This window comes from Oncorhynchus mykiss, chromosome 19 (genome assembly GCF_057628025.1).
Source record: "Oncorhynchus mykiss isolate SJ-2025 chromosome 19, ASM5762802v1, whole genome shotgun sequence".
Lineage (NCBI taxonomy): Eukaryota > Metazoa > Chordata > Actinopteri > Salmoniformes > Salmonidae > Oncorhynchus > Oncorhynchus mykiss.
The window spans coordinates 25,448,084-25,464,712 of record NC_143040.1 but is presented as its reverse complement, the minus strand read 5'-3'; the positions used below and the strand labels follow the sequence as shown (position 1 = coordinate 25,464,712).

Below are 16,629 nucleotides of genomic sequence, written 5' to 3'. Positions count from 1 at the left end.
CAATGCCCTTGCTGATGGAAGGAGGTTTTCACTCAAAATCTCACGATACATGGCCCCATTCATTCTTTCCTTTACACAGATCAGTCGTCCTGGTACCTTTGCAGAAAAACATGCATTGCATGATGTTTCCACCCCCATGCTTCACAGTAGGTATGGTGTTCTTTGGACGCAACTCAGCATTCTTTGTCCTCCAAACACGACGAGTTGAGTTTTTACCAAAAAGTTATATTTTGGTTTCATCTGACCATATGACATTCTCCCAATCTTCTTCTGGATCATCCAAATGCTCTCTAGCAAACTTCAGACGGGCCTGGACATGTATTGGCTTAAGCAGGGGGACATTTGAGTCCCTGGCGGCGTAGTGTGTTACTGATGGTAGGCTTTGTTACTTTGGTCCCAGCTCTCTGCAGGTCATTCACTAGGTCCCCCCGTGTGGTTCTGGGATTTTTGCTCACCGTTCTTGTGATCATTTTGACCCCACGGGGTGAGATCTTGCGTGGAGCCCCAGATCGAGGGAGATTATCAGTGGTCTTGTATGTCTTCAATTTCCTAATAATTGCTCCCACAGTTGATTTCTTCAAACCAAGCTGCTTACCTATTGCAGATTCAGTCTTCCCAGCCTGGTGTAGGTCTACAATTTTGTTTCTGGTGTCCTTTGACAGCTCTTTGGTCTTCGCCATAGTGGAGTTTGGAGTGTGACTGTTTGAGGTTGTGGACAGGTGTCTTTTATACTGATAACAAGTTCAAACAGGTGCCATTAATACAGGTAACGAGTGGAGGACAGAGGAGCCTCTTAAAGAAGAAGTTACAGATCTGTGAGAGACAGAAATCTTGCTTGTTTGTAGGTGACCAAATACTTATTTTCTACCATAATTTGCAAATAAATTCATTAAAAATCCTACAATGTGATTTTCTGGATTTTTTTTTCTCATTTTGTCTGTCATAGTTGAAGTGTACCTATGATGAAAATTACAGGCCTCATATATTTAAGTGGGAGAACTTGCACAATTGGTGGCTGACTAAATACTTTTTTGCCCCACTGTACATACTTTTTTAAAGAAAAAAACGGTATTATTATTCCCAGCAAACCCTACCACCGATCCCTAAATTGGAGTAAACTAATAAACACTTTGGCTTTTACCTTCAATTTATACATCTTATACACATTTTGCATTCACAGTCTATTTTACAAGAGTTATTTTTTGTTTGTTTTTAGTCCTTCCTCGATTTTCTATTTGTAACTGTGCTATTTCAAAAGTTCTGAACATATACATTTTTACATGTTTTATCTTGCTATTAATCCCACCCTTCTGCTGCATTCAACCTCTCATCTGTCTCTCAACATCATCCATTTTGGATTTCTATTTGCCATATATTTTTCAACTGTGCTGTGATGCTTCACAAACGACTTGAACCTTTCTATTCTCATAGCTTCTACAGATTGTAAATTAAAAATAAACATTTTTTGCTAAAATAATTGTTATATTATTGATTGTTTGACTATGGCTTTTCAAATCACCCAGTATTGCTGTCTGCAGCGTTAGTTCTAGGCAAATGTTGCAATTCTTCAGCCATTCCTGGACCTGTGACCAAAAACAAGCTACATATGGACAATACCAAAATAAATGATCTAATGACTCTGCCTCCTCACAGCAGAATCTGCAGAGCTGGGAATATTGTATCCCCCATATATATATATATATATATATATATATAAAACATTCTATTAGTTGCAAGAATTTTGTATTGAAAAATTTGAAGTTTTGCATCCACCGTTGTTTTGCTTATCAATTCATAAACCATGTGCCATGGAATGGGTACATCGAAAATCTCTTCCCAACTATTTAGCAATTTATATGGCACAGCTGTCAGTTTTTTGGTCCTTAAATGAAATTGGTATATGTTTTTATTTATCACACTTTTCTTTAACCATTTATGTTCTTTAATACAGGGCCGACATACTTTTTTCCCCCTTCTACTTTCCTCTTCCATTTTTGTGGTAATGCTGCAATTAATTGGTTGTAATTTTGGGTAGAGCAGACATTTCCATATGTCTGTGTTAGCTGCATATGTGACATAACTCCACCAGTCCTATTTATGATATCATTCACAAAAATACTTCTTAAAACATTTATTCAAAAAATTGTTTTTTTTAAATCAATAAGTATATTTGAATTTAACCACAATATTTGTTGTAATATTTGTTCCGTCTTTTCAGGTGGATTAAACTGAAATTGCAACCAACTTTCTAAGGCTTGTTTAAAAAAAAAAAAAGATATTTTGGAGATCATTTCCTTTTCAAACAATCGAAAGTGGGCCGGTGTAATCTGAAAAGGGAAAAAGGCCCTTCTTGAACATTGGTACGAATGTCTCATCCTATTTACTAGAGAACCAGTTTGGATTTAAGTATAACTTTTGTATGACTGATGCCTTTACTGAGAGGTCTAATGCTTTAATATTTTATCATTTCTGCCCTCCGAATTCATATTCGTTATATAAATAGGCCCTTTTAATTTTATCTGGCTTGCCGTTCCAAATAAAATTGAATATTTTATGTTCATATAATGTAAAAAGCAGGTCACTAGGTGTAGGCAAAACCATAAGCAAATAGGTAAACTGTGATATTACTAAAGAGTTAATCAGGGTGATTTTTCCACAAATAGACAGGTATTTTCCTTTCCATGGTAGCAAGATCTTATCTATTTTTGCTAACTTTCTATAAAAATGTATTGGAGTGAGATCATTTCTTTCTTTTGGAATTTGTATAACGAGTATGTCCACATCTCCGTCAGTCCATTTTATTGGTTAACTACATGGTAATGTAAAATTAGCATTTTTTTAGCGATCCAATACGTAATATCATAATTTGGTTTTAATCCAGAGAGAATAGCAAAAGTATCTAGATCCTCTATGAGGCCGTGGAGACTAATTGTTGTTTTAAAAGAAACATGAATCATCAGCATACAATGACACCTTACTTTTTAAGCCACGGATTTCTAATCCCTTAATATTATTGTTTGATCTAATCTTAACAGCTAACATTTCGATGGCAATAATAAATAGATATGCCGATAATGGACAACCTTGTTTTACTCCTCTAGAGTTTAAAACTTTCTGAGAGGTAGCCATGATTTACTATTTTACACCTAGGGTTACTATACATAACTTTAACCCATTTCATAAGAGATTCCCCAAAATGTAAATATTCTAGGCATTTATATATAAACTCCAGTCGTACTTTATCAAAAGCCTTTTCAAAATCAGCTATGAAAACCAGGCCTGGTGTCCCCGATATTTCATAGTATTCTATTGTTTCCAGTACTTGTCTTATATTATGTCCAATGTAACGTCCATGTAAAAAAACCTGTCTGATTAGGATGAATAATATCTGACAATACTTTTTTAATTCTATGCGCCAAGCATTTTTGCATCACAACACTGAAGTGTAAGTAAGAGGTCTCATTTTTTAAATGGACTGGATCTTTATATATACCACTTGGGTCCTGTTTCAGTAATAATGATATCAGACCTTCTTGTTGCGTGTCTGATAATCTACCATTTATATAGGAGTGGTTAAAACATGCTAATAATGGTCCTTTGAGTATATCAAAAAAGGTTTTGTATACTTCCACTGGTATGCCATCCAACCCTGGAGTTTTCCCATCCTTAAAGGCCCCAAATGCATCAAGCAGTTCCTCCTCTGTAATTTGGCCTTCACATGAGTCTTTCTGTACAGATGTTAATTTTACAATATTATTAGGAAAAAAAATCCATACAATTAGTTTCAGTTAGGGGAGATGGAGGAGCCTGAAATGAAAACATATTCTTAAAGTACTTTACTTCCTCTTTCAAAATATAATTTGGTGAATCATGCGTGACTCCATCAATTGTAACAAGTTTTAATACATTTTTTTTGGTAGCATTTCTATATTATATAGATTTGCAAAACTTTCTAAAAAACTGTTTTTGCTTTGTCATTATGGGGTAGTGTGTATAGATTGATGAAGGGGAAAAAGGCTGTAACGTAACAAAGTGTGGAAAAAGTCAAGGGGTCTGAATACTTTCCGAAAGCACCATGTTCAAAAGCCATCTTAAATCTATGGGCTTTTTTGTTGTTCCGCTGTACAATATATTCTGTTTTTTTGGGAGAGGCTTGGGCTCATATTTATACGTATGGATAAGCTAGAATATTCGTATGGGTGTTCTGCATGCAACGTTTAAAATGCATTAAATCAGCATCTTAGTTCTGGAACCTGCCTGGTACAGATAATTGAGAGTGCAGGAGTAATTGCTTTATGTCAAAGAAAGGGATTCATTTGTGCCTTGTTTGGATTCATTATTAGTTATTGTATTTTCTTTTTCACCATTTTAAAACCAATCGAGGGACTTATGGTGCTAACTAGCACAAGCTAAAGCATAACAGTGCAATACATCAGATTGTTGATCCATTTTTTTTGTACGATTACATATATTATTTTACAATTCAATGTGATCATTGATGATTCAATGTGTCAAATGTTTTATTGTAATCGGTCCCTAACATTATTACTAAGGTTATAATAAATCTTACTCATAAAAGAACATCAAAACATCAGTTCTTTCCCCATCTCCTCCAATATGTACTTGTGGCATTTCGCCAGCTCTGCCATCTGCAGGGTGTCATTCGATTGGTCCTTGTTTGCTTAGGCATAAAGCCTGAGTCCTTGGCCTTCCTTTGTGCAAATATCATAGCCACGTCTGATAAAGATTTGTTTTTCTCCCTCAGGTGTTTGAAATTCGTATATGAATTTTTAACCCTTATTTTACCAGGTTTGAGGGACGGGTTGGAATGGTACAATGAAACAACCTGAAAAGTATACTACAAAGCCGGATCAATGTTTTTTATATTTATTATATTTAACCTTTATTTAACTAGGCAAGTCAGTTAAGAACAAATTCTTATTTACAATGACGGCCTACCAAAAGGCCTCCTGCAGGATGGGATAAAATTTATATATTAGAGGTCGACCAATTAATCGGAATGGGCGCCGATTTGAGTTTATTTTTTGTGTTTAAAAAATGTTTTTTAAACACCTTTATTTAATCTTTATTTAACTAGGCAAGTCAGTTAACCTGTTAGATCTCTAGGGGCGCTATTTCATTTTTGGATAAAAAACGTTCCCGTTTTAAGCGCGATATTTTGTCACGAAAAGATGCTCGACTATGCATATTCTATTTGTAGGCATATCATTGGAAGATTGACCATAAGAGACTACATTTTCCAAGTGTCCGCCTGGTGTCCTGCGTGGAATTCGGTGCGCAATTGCCAGCTGCTCGTACTTTTCCATTTGATATAGGGGAGAAACCATGTGTCCAAGAACGATGTATCAATGAAGAGATATGTGAAAAACACCTTGATGATTGATTCTAAACAACGTTTGCCATGTTTTCAGTCGATATTATGGAGTTAATTTGGAAAAAAGTTCGCGTTTTGAGGACTGAATTTTCGGATTTATTTTGGTAGCCAAATGTGATGTATAAAACGGAGCTATTTCTAATACACAAAGAATCTTTTTGGAAAAACTGAGCATCTGCTATCTAACTGAGAGTATCCTCATTGAAAACATCAGAAGTTCTTCAAAGGTAAATGATTTTATTTGAAGGCTTTTATGTTTTTGTTGAAATGTTGCGTGCTGGATGCTAACGCTAATGCTAACGCTAATGCTAACGCTAAATGCTAACGCTAAATGCTAACGCTAGCTAGCTACTTTTACACAAATGATTGTTTTCCTATGGTTGAGAAGCATATTTTGAAAATCTGAGATGACAGTGTTGTTTACAAAAGGCTAAGCTTGAGAGATGGCATATTTATTTCATTTCATTTGCGATTTTCATGAATAGTTAACGTTGTGTTATGCTAATGAGCTTGCTGATAGATTTACACAATCCTGGATACAGGGGTTTTTTCATAGCTAAACGTGACGCAGAAAACGGAGCGATTTGTCCTAAACAAATAATCTTTCAGGAAAAACTGAACATTTGCTATCTGAGAGTCTCCTCATTGAAAACATCTGAAGTTCTTCAAAGGTAAATGATTTTATTTGAATGCTTTTCTGTTTTTTTGTGTAAATGTTGCCAGCTGAATGCTAATGCTAAATGCTACGTTAGCCATCAATACTGTTACACAAATGCTTGTTTTGCAATGGTTGAGAAGCATATTTTGAAAATCTGAGATGACAGTGTTGTTAACAAAAGGCTAAGCTTGAGAGCTAGCATATTTATTTCATTTCATTTGCGATTTTCATGAATAGTTAACGTTGCGTTATGGTAATGAGCTTGAGTCTGTATTCACGATCCCGGATCCGGGATGGGGAGACCAGAAAGGTTAAGAACACGTTCTTATTTTCAATGACGGCCTAGGAACGGTGGGTTAACTGCCTCGTTCAGGTGCAGAACGACAGATTTTCACCTTGTCAGCTCAGGAGATCCAATCTTGCCACCTTAGTTAACTAGTCCAACGCAATAACGACCTGCCTCTCTCTCGTTGCACTCCACAAGTGCACTCCACTCTACTGCCTGTTATGCGAATGCAGTAAGCCAAGGTAAGTTGCTAGCTAGCATTAAACTTATCTTATAAAAAACAATCAATCATAATCACTAGTTAATTTCACATGGTTGATGATATTACTAGATATTATCTAGCGTGTCCTGCGTTGCATATAATCTGACTGAGCATACAAGTATCTAAGTATCTGACTTAGCGGTGGTAGGCAGAAGCAGGTGCGTAAACATTCATTCAAACAGCACTTTCAGCACTTTTGTGCGTTTTGCCAGCAGCTCTTCGTTGTGCGTCAAGCATTGCGCTGTTTATGACTTCAAGCATATCAACTCCTGAGATGAGGCTCGTGTAACCAAAGTGAAAAGGCTAGCTAGTTAGCGCACGCTAATAGCGTTTCAGACTTCACTCGCTCTGAGCCTTGGGGTGGTTGGTCCCCTTGCTCTGCATGGGTAACGCTGCTTCGATGGTGGCTGTTGTCGATGTATTGCTGGTTCGAGCCCAGGGAGGAGCGAGGAGAGGGACGGAAGCTATACTGTTACACTGGCAATACTAAAGTGCCTATAAGAACATCCAATAGTCAAAGGTTAATGAAATACAAATGGTAAAGAGAGAAATAGTCCTATAATTACTAGAATAACTACAACCTAAAACTTCTTACCTGGGAATATTGAAGACTCATGTTAAAAGGAACCACCAGCTTTCATATGTTCTCATGTTCTGAGCAAGGAACTGAAACGTTAGCTTTCTTACATGGCACATATTGCACTTACTTTCTTCTCCAACACTTTGTTTTTGCATTATTTAAACCAAATTGAACACGTTTCATTATTTTCTTGAGGCTAAATTGATTTTATTGATGTATTAAGTTAAAATAAGTGTTCATTCAGTATTGTTGTAATTGTCATTATTACAAATACATGTTTTTATTTATAAAATCGGCTGATTAAATCGGTATCGGCTTTTTTGGCCCTCCAATAATCGGTATCGAAAAATCAATCGGTCGACCTCAATATATATATATATATAAAGAGGGACCTAAGACAACATAGCAAGGCAGAAAAACATGACAGCAGCACAACATGGTAGCAGCACAAAACATGGTACAAACATTATTGGGCACACACAACAGCACAAAGGGCAAAAAGGTAGAAACAACAATACATCACACAAAGCAGCCACAACTGTCAGTAAGAGTGTCCACGATTGAGTCTTTGAATCAAGAGATTACGATACAACTGTTCAGTGTGAGTGTTTGTTGCAGCCCGTTCCAGTTGCTAGCTGCAGCGAACTGAAAAGGTGAGCGACTCAGGGATGTGTGCACTTTGGGGGCCGTTAACAGAATGTGACTGGCAGAACGGGTGTTGTGTGTGAAGGATGAGGGCTGCAGTAGGTATCTCAGATAGGGGGGATTGAGGCCCAAGAGGGGGAAGTGAGGCCTAAAAGGGGGAAGTGAGGCCTAAGAGGGTTTTATAAATAAGCATCAACCAGTGGGTCTTGTGACAGGTATACAGAGATGACCTGTTTACAGAGGAGTAATAGAGTGCAGTGACGTGTCCTATAAGGAGCATTGGTGGCAAATCTGATGGCCGAATGGTAAAGAACACCTAGCCGCTCGAGAGCACCCTTACCTGCCGATCTATAAATTATGTCTCCGTAATCTAGCATGGGTAGGATGGTCATCTGAATCCGGGTTAGTTTGGCAGCTGAGTTGAAAGAGGATCGATTACAATAGAGGAAACCAAAGCTAGATTTAACTTTGGCCTGCAGCTTTGATATGTGCTGAGAGAAGGACAGTGTACCGTCTAGCCATACTCCTAAGTACTTGTATGAGGTGACTACCTCAAGCTCTAAACCCTCAGAGGTAGTAATCACACCTGTGGGGAGTGGCATTCTTCTTACCAAACCACATTACCTTTGTTTTGGAAGTGTTCAGAATAAGGTTAAGGATAGAGAAAGCTTGTTGGACACTAAGAAAGCTTTGTTGTAGAGCATTTAACACAAAATCCAGGGAGGGGCCAGCTGAGTATAAGACTATCATCTGCATATAAATGGATGAGAGAGCTTCCTACTGCCTGAGCTATGTTGTTGATGTAAATTGAGAAGAGCGTGGGGCCTAGGATTGAGGAGCCTTGGGGTACTCTTTTGGTGACAGGCAGTGGCTGAGAAAGCAGATGTTCTGACTTTATACACTACACTCTGAGGTAGTTAGCAAACCAGCGCAAAGACCGCTCAGCGACACCAATACTCCTTAGCTGGCCCACAATAATGGAATGGTACACTGTATCAAAAGCTTTGGCCAAGTCAAAAATAGCAGCACAACATTGCTTAGAATCAAGGGCAATGGTGACATCCTTGAGGACCTTTAAGGTTGCAGTGACATCCATAACTTGAGCAGAAACCAGATTGTATACCAGAGAGAATACTATAGACATCAAGAAAGCCAGTCAGTTGATTATAAACATGTTTTTCCAACACTAAAATAGAAATAGGCCTATAACAGTTAGGATCAGCTTGATCTCCCCTTTTAAATAATGGACGAACTGTGGCTGCCTTCCAAGCAATGGGAACCTCCCCAGAAAGGAGAGACATGTTAAAAGGGTTGGAGATAGGCTTGGAGGTGATAGGGGCAGCAACCTTAAAGAAGAAAGGGTCTAAACCATCTGACCCAGATGTTTTTTGGGGGTCAAGTTTAATTAAGGAGCTCCTTTAGCACCTCGGACTCAGTGACTGCCTGCAGGGAGAAACTTTGTAGCCGGGCAGGGGAAAAAGAGGGAGAAGCATCAGGGATAATCACATTAGAAGGGGTGGGAGATGAGGACATTTTGGACAGGCAAGGAGGCATGGCTCAGTCAAATAGGAATCCTGACTTAATGAAGTGGTGATTAAAGAGCTCAGCCATGTGCTTCTTGTCAGTACCAACCACATCCTCAACTTTAAGGGACATGGGCAGCTGTGAGGAGGGTTTATTCTCCAGGTTTTTAACCGTTTTCCAGAACTTCTTGGGGTTAGACCCACAGAGAGAGAACTGCTCCTTAAAGTAACTAACTTAGGCCTTCCGGATAGCCTGAGTGCACTTATTTATCATTTGCTTAAACGAGAGCCAGTCAGCCTGAGTATGCGTGTGCCGAGCCTTCCGCCAAAATGCAATTCTTGAGGTGGAGTAACTCTGCAAGATCACGGTCGAACCAGGGGCTGAGCCTGTTTTTAATTCTCATTTTCTTTATGGGGGTGTGTTTGCAAACAATACCACTGAAGATGTCCAAGTGTCTTCAACAGAGGGGATCAAGCTGATTCTATACCAAGATAGCCAGCTATCTTTGATAAGCAACCAGAAAAAAAACAGACAGATCTCTGGACCCATTCACCTGCTGTCTGTTTACATCCTCTTAACCATCCGGGTCCAAGCCGAGGACACTGCATAGACACTGTTTGCATAGACATTGTTTGGATAGACACCGCCATGCTCCATCTATATAGCGAGAACATTGTTTGCAATAGAAAATATTGAGAATCCTACATCGCCTATCCCAAACATAGACCCTGATTAGGCAAGGTATATTAACATGCCATATATTTGTTTGCGATAGTTACAGTAAGCTCCAAAAGTGTTGGGACAGTGACACATTTGTTGTTTTGGCTCTGTAGTCCAGCACGTTGGATTTGAAATTATATAATGACTATGAAGTTAAAGTGTAGACTGTCAGCTTTAATATATGGATGTTAGACTTGAGGTAAGCAACACTGAAGCATGCATGAGAGCACCAGCTGTTCTGGATGACTGTGTGATAACGCTCTCGGTAGCCGATGTGAACACAAATTTAAAACAGGTCAACATTCACAAAGCCGCTGGGCCAGATGGATTACCAGGACGTGTACTCAAAGCACACGCAGACCAACTGTCAAGTGCCTTCACTGACATTTTCAACCTCTCCCTGACGGGGTCTGTAATACCTACATGTTTCAAGCAGACCACCATAGTCCCTGTGCCCAAGGAAGCGAAGGCAACATGCCTACATGATTACCGCCCAGTGGCACTCACGTCGGTAGTCATGAAGTGCTTTGAAAGGCTGGTCATGGCTCACACCAACAACATCCTCCCGAACACCCTAGACCCACTCCAATTCGTCCACAGATGACGCAATCTCTATTGCACTCCACACTGCCCTTTCTCACCTGGACAAAAAGATGTGAGAATGCTGTTCATTGACTACAGCTCAGCATTCAACACCATAGTGCCCATGAAGCGCATCACTAAGCTAAGGACTGAGACTAAACCCCTCCCTCTGCAACTGGATCCTGGACTTCCTGACGGGCCGCCCCCAGGTGGTAAGAGTAGGCAAAAACATGTCTGCCACGCTGATCCTTAACACAGGGGCCCCTCAGCGGTGGGTACTTAGTCCCCTCCTATATTCCCTGTTCACCCACGACTGCGTGGCCAAATACGACTCCAACACCATCATTAAGTTTGCTGACGACACAACAATGGTAGGCCTGATCATCGACAACGATGAGACGGCCTATAGGGAGGTCAGAGAACTGCAGGTGTGGTGCCAGGACAACATGTGAGCAAGACAAAGGAGCTGATCGTGGACTACAAGAAAAGGCAGGCCGAACAGGCCCCCATTAACATTGACGGGGCTGTAATGGAGCGGGTTGAGAGCTTCAAGTTCCTAGGTGTCCACATGTAACAGATGTGAAACGGCTAGCTTAGTTAGCGGTGCGCGCTAAATAGCGTTTCAATCGGTGACGTCACTTGCTCTGAGACCTTGAAGTAGTGGTTCCCCTTGCTCTGCAAGGGCCGCGGCTTTTGTGGAGCGATGGGTAACGATGCTTCGAGGGTGACTGTTGATGTGTGCAGAGAGTCCCTGGTTCGCGCCCGGGTATGGGCGAGGGGACGGTCTAAAGTTATACTGTTACACACATCAATGAACTATCATGGTCCAAACATACAAAGACAGTCGAAGAGGGCACGACAAACCCTTTTCCCCCTCAGGAGACTGAAAAGATATGGCATGGGTTCCCAGATCCTCAAAAGGTTCTACAGCTGCACCATTGAGAGCATCCTGACCGGTTGCATCACCGCCTGGGTATGGCAACTGCTCGGCATCTGACCATAAGGAGCTACAGAGGGTAGTGCGAACAGCCCAGTACATCACTGGGGCCAAGCTTCCTGCCATCCAGGACCTATATAATAGGCGGTGTCAGAGAAAAGCCCATAAAATTGTCAGAGACTCCAGTCACCCAAGTCATAGAATGTTTTCTCTACTACCGCACGGCAAGCGGTACCGGAGCTCCAAGTCTAGGACCAAAAGGCTCCTTAACAGCTTCTACCCCCAAGCCATAAAACTGCTGAACAATTAATACAATTGCCACCGGACAATTTACATTGACACCCCCTCCGCTCTACCTTTTGTACACTGCTGCTACTCGCTGTTTGTTATCTATGCAGTCACTTCACCCCCACCTACATGTACAAATTACCTCAACTAACCTGTACCCCCGCACACTGACTCGGTACCGGTGCCCCCTGTATATAGCCTTATTATTATTAGTGTTACTTATTACTTTTTATTTTAGTCTACTTGGTACAGATTTTCTTAACTTCTTGAACTGCACTGTTGGTTAAGGGCTTGTAAGTAAGCATTTCACGGTAAAGTCTACACTTATTATATTCAGCACTTGACAAAATATTAAATAGATATGATATGGAACTGCTTGCATTAGGTGTGCATTATTAGCTGCCTCATTAAGTCTCAAAATGTAAAGTCCCCATATTTGGGGACCCTATGAGATTTGTTTTATTCAATTGAGTCTGGTATGAGAAGGGTAATCCCTATATGCAAAAGCAGGGTGTCTGCGGAAAACTGAGAATCTTGGCTATTGATTGGTGCCTTCATGCCGATGACCTCATTTCAAGATGGCTGCTACCTACATTCCGGTTAGCTTAGTGAAGCACAAACTAAAAACACGGAATACGTTGATACACACCGAAAGGCAGGATTCCACAGATCATGAGGGTATCTTATTTGTTTGCCTGTGACCTACAATTATTGATCAATGATTGAGTCAAAATATTTATTGCAAAACATTTTCACCAAACATCTTACAAGGTAAACTGAGATTTTGTCTGTGTTTGAGCTATAGCTACATAGAGGGTATCAAATTAATAATTTGGTTGGTAGGAACAAATCTAGCATATTGCCCATGTTATCTGATGATGTATGACTTAACAGCAACATCGAATGTCCACCGAGTGACTATATATTTGCGCATCAAAAATATGATGTCGCCTGCTTACGAGCGGTAGGCATCCATTACACAGGGGATTGGCTACTATGGCAACTTAACAGTCTTTTAGCCAATGAGATGGATGGATTTGCAGACGACCTGGGTGGGAGAAAGAAAGGCCTAGACATTTGTTTTACCCCCTTTCCTCCCCAATCTTGTGATATCCAATTGGTAGTTACAGTCTTGTCCCATCGCTGCAACTCCCGTACGGACTCGGGAGAGGCGAAGGTTGAGAGCCGTGTGTCCCCTGAAACACAACCCAGCCAAGCTGCACTGCTTCTCGACACAATGCCCGCTTAACCCCGGAAGTCAGCCGCACCAATGTGTCGGAGGAAACACTGCACCTGGCAACGGTGTCAGCGTGCATTGCGCCCGGCCGCCACAGGAGTCACTAGTGCGCAATGAGATAAGAACATCCCTGCCGGCCAAACCCGGTCGACGCTGGGCCAATTGTGCACCGCCCCATGGGTCTCCCGGTCGAGGCCGGCTGCGACAAGGCCAGAACTCAAACCAGGATCTCTAGTGGCACAGCTAGCACTGCGATGCAGTGCCTTAGATTACTGCGCCACTCGGGAGGCCTCGGCCTAGAACCTTTATGCGTAATGAGAACTATTGCTACCTGGCTCAGAGATTTGGAAACGCCCCATAATCACACCTGACACCACTTACTAAAACTTCTGCTCATTTCTAGTTGTTAGGTCTATTAATCCCATTATTTTTCTGATATTGTTCACGTTGTCATCAATAATTCACTTGTAGCTTGTCAATGACATAGGACTTTCAATATAAAAAAAAATGTTATTTTGTGTACTTGATCTTGTGTACTCTGAACTATGTAACTCATATCTTCTGATCATTTCCTCACGATCTCCCAGATGTCTTCTTTCCAAATATACCAAGTTTTTGCATGTAACAATCACGTAATTACACATGAATAGCAGTTACCTTTGGGTATGCCTATTCAGGCGGAAATCTACATATTGCCATTACATTTAAGGAGTTGCATGTTCAATAATAGGCTATAGCCTTTTGGCTGTTACGCGATAGACTTACCATTGTTGAATGTTTCCATTAAACTCTTAATGAAAAAATGTCCGGTCCTTGTATGCATGCGTAGGATCAGTTTCACTCTCGCCAAAATCAGTCCAAAATTAATCCAATGCATTTCTATGGGCTTATTTTGGGCCTAAACTTGTCCGCCTGCCTTCCCTGCCTTAGAACCACTCCCACTGTTAGGACGTAAACATAAGCATCTCGTCATTATATATAGATCTTTGATATTATTTTCTGTTGGTCAAGTAATTTCACTGTTTGGAAAAATGGGAACTGTATGGGTATCTTAGATGGTTGGTGGTCTGGCTGTTGGGAGCTAGGGCGGGTGGCCGAGAGGTCGCTGGTTCGGGTCCCCGGGTCGACTGGGTGGGGGCGCTTGACCTGGTTGCTCCCGTGGGTCTTTCTGGATGGGAGTGTCTGCTGAATGTAAATGTTGAGTGGCTTCACTGTATGTGAATGTAAAAAATGTAATACAAAATGAATATTCAGTTGAGGGTAATTAATAGAATGTTTTGAATATTTATACATTTTCCCTATCTGTAATACACATGATTTCCAGTGTTTGTGATACTCAAGTTGGGGGTTGATGGTCACTAGACTTGATACTGAATGTTATGAATTATTCTCCTATCTGTTGATAGTGGTTGACGCCAGACAGGATGTGCAAGGACTAAGGACACACAAATGATTTACTGGTGTATTGTATTGATGACATCCTGTGAACTCCGTGATTCTGTAGCATCTAGCATTCATTGCCTTTTTGTTTCGACTTCCTACAAGACTCTCGGGCTGGTGTTTACAGAACTTTTAGTGCTGTCTGATTAGGATATGAAGGGTCTGCCTCCCAAGATTGTATAGACTAGACATAGGCCTGCATCACACGTCTATTTCGTACCTAAACAAAGACAGATCCTGGTCTGTTTATTTCATACTATATATCTGTATCATATACTATCAAATCTAAAGGCAGTTTATGAAAATAACGTGTTGCTGATTGTGAAATTGCGCCACCCACTGGTAAACAGAGGAATACTGAGAATGTACTTTGATGTACAGTAAGTAGTAGGTGGTGGGACAAAATATTTGATTCCACACCCGAAGCAACAAACACTCATCTACTGTATTCTCTAATAGCCAGCACACAGGCCTCCCTCCATACATTTACGCCACAAATGTACATTAAATAATAGTAATGGGCATTGCTGAACTCAGATGTAGGTAGAGAATTAGCCAGTTTCAACTAACTATATATTTCTCATGAAAGGACTAACTAGTCTAGCTAATTAAAATGTAGCTATTTCAATTATACAGTATGTTAGCTAGCTAGAATAAACTTGCCAATGAATACAAATATTAGGCTAACCTTTACTTTTTAGTTTGAATAGACATTTTTGTAAAGTTAGGCTTGCCATATCAAAGTCAGTCTCAATTTATACAAGTAGCTAACGTTAGCTGGCTACATACCCATTAGCTTAAAAAGCCTAAATCAGCAAGTGATTATGTGGCCCGGTTATGTTGCCAACAAGCTATTAGCAGTTAGCCATCTAAGGGTTGCTGTTAACATCGTTAGCAGGATAACGTTAGCTAGTTAACTCAACCCGCTTTATTCACACTGGTTAGTTAGCAGACAATGACAAATGTAACATTTGGTATCTATCTATATGATGAATAGCTGACTAGTGCTACCTTTCCTACTTGCTAGCTAGCTTACGTGTGCTAACTTCAGCTAATTTCAACTAGGCTAGCTAGCTTTGTGATTCATAGTGAAAATGCGCATTTTTACATTAACTAAAATGATAGCGAAGTTAGTTATAACGGAGCACAATATGTTTGTCTGGTCTATATTGCGTTAGCTAGCTAGCAAGATAACTTTATCCAAAGGTGTGGTTCCGCTAACGTCAGCTAGTTACTGTAGCTAGGTCGAAGTTAGCTAGCTAGATACCACCAAGCTGGCGCTTGCAATACTCTGAAGCGTGAACGTTGCACTAAATTAACTTGCTACCTACCTTTATTCAAGCAGATCCTCTAATTTCATGCAATGTCTCTCATCATGTCTCTTTCAGATGTAGGCTTGCGTGAACGTGAAATAGTCCCGGTTACTTATACTCAAACTAATATAACGTTACTGGCACATATTGTGCGCGAAATATACATCTTAAAAAATATATACTTCATTTTATATTCGAGCAGCGCAAATCTCTCACCGAGCCAGTACAATTAGTGTGCAACTGCAGCCTGCAATTTAGGGGTGTTCCTGCATGTGGGCATTCCTGTAGCTACAGGAACACCTGCCCCAAGCATCCCATTGGTTCCTGCCAAACACCTGTCTTCGTTAATAGAACAGCGTGGAAAAAGTTGCCCGACAGAAGTGGGAGAAGGACACCGTTTACTGGTTACTAGTACGGCAGTTGGGAGGCTAGTTGGTGACACTCTGTGCCAGTTAGCTAGCGCACGTGACGCCCCCCCCCCCCCCCCCCCCCCCCCTTCACTATAGATCTATCGACAAGACATCTAACTATAACATAGACCTTGACTAGACCAGGTTTTCCCCAAACTCGGACTTGCCTCCCCCAACAACAACAACAAAAAAGCTGTGAACCCAGGGGGAGCACCAGGACCGAGTTTGTGAAACCCTGGACGAGACCATCTAAACATCTAACTTCATCGTAGATTTAGGTCTAAGCCAACTCAACCGCACCCAAAAACCAACTGTACCAGCTAGACATCTAACTAGTCTAATAGTACAGGTC

At 40.7% G+C, this 16,629-nt stretch overlaps 1 protein-coding gene across 1 annotated transcript in view; it reads right to left on the bottom strand.

Moving 5' to 3' along the window:
* The window catches only part of LOC110498664 (bifunctional UDP-N-acetylglucosamine 2-epimerase/N-acetylmannosamine kinase), a 44,035-nt gene extending 27,679 nt beyond the window's left edge, over window positions 1–16,356 (bottom strand). Inside the window, exon 1 of the mRNA XM_036954350.2 lies at window positions 15,886–16,356. The gene's annotated coding sequence lies outside the window, so the exon portion shown is untranslated. The remainder of the gene's footprint in view (window positions 1–15,885) is intronic.
* Window positions 16,357–16,629: the final 273 nt, after the last annotated feature.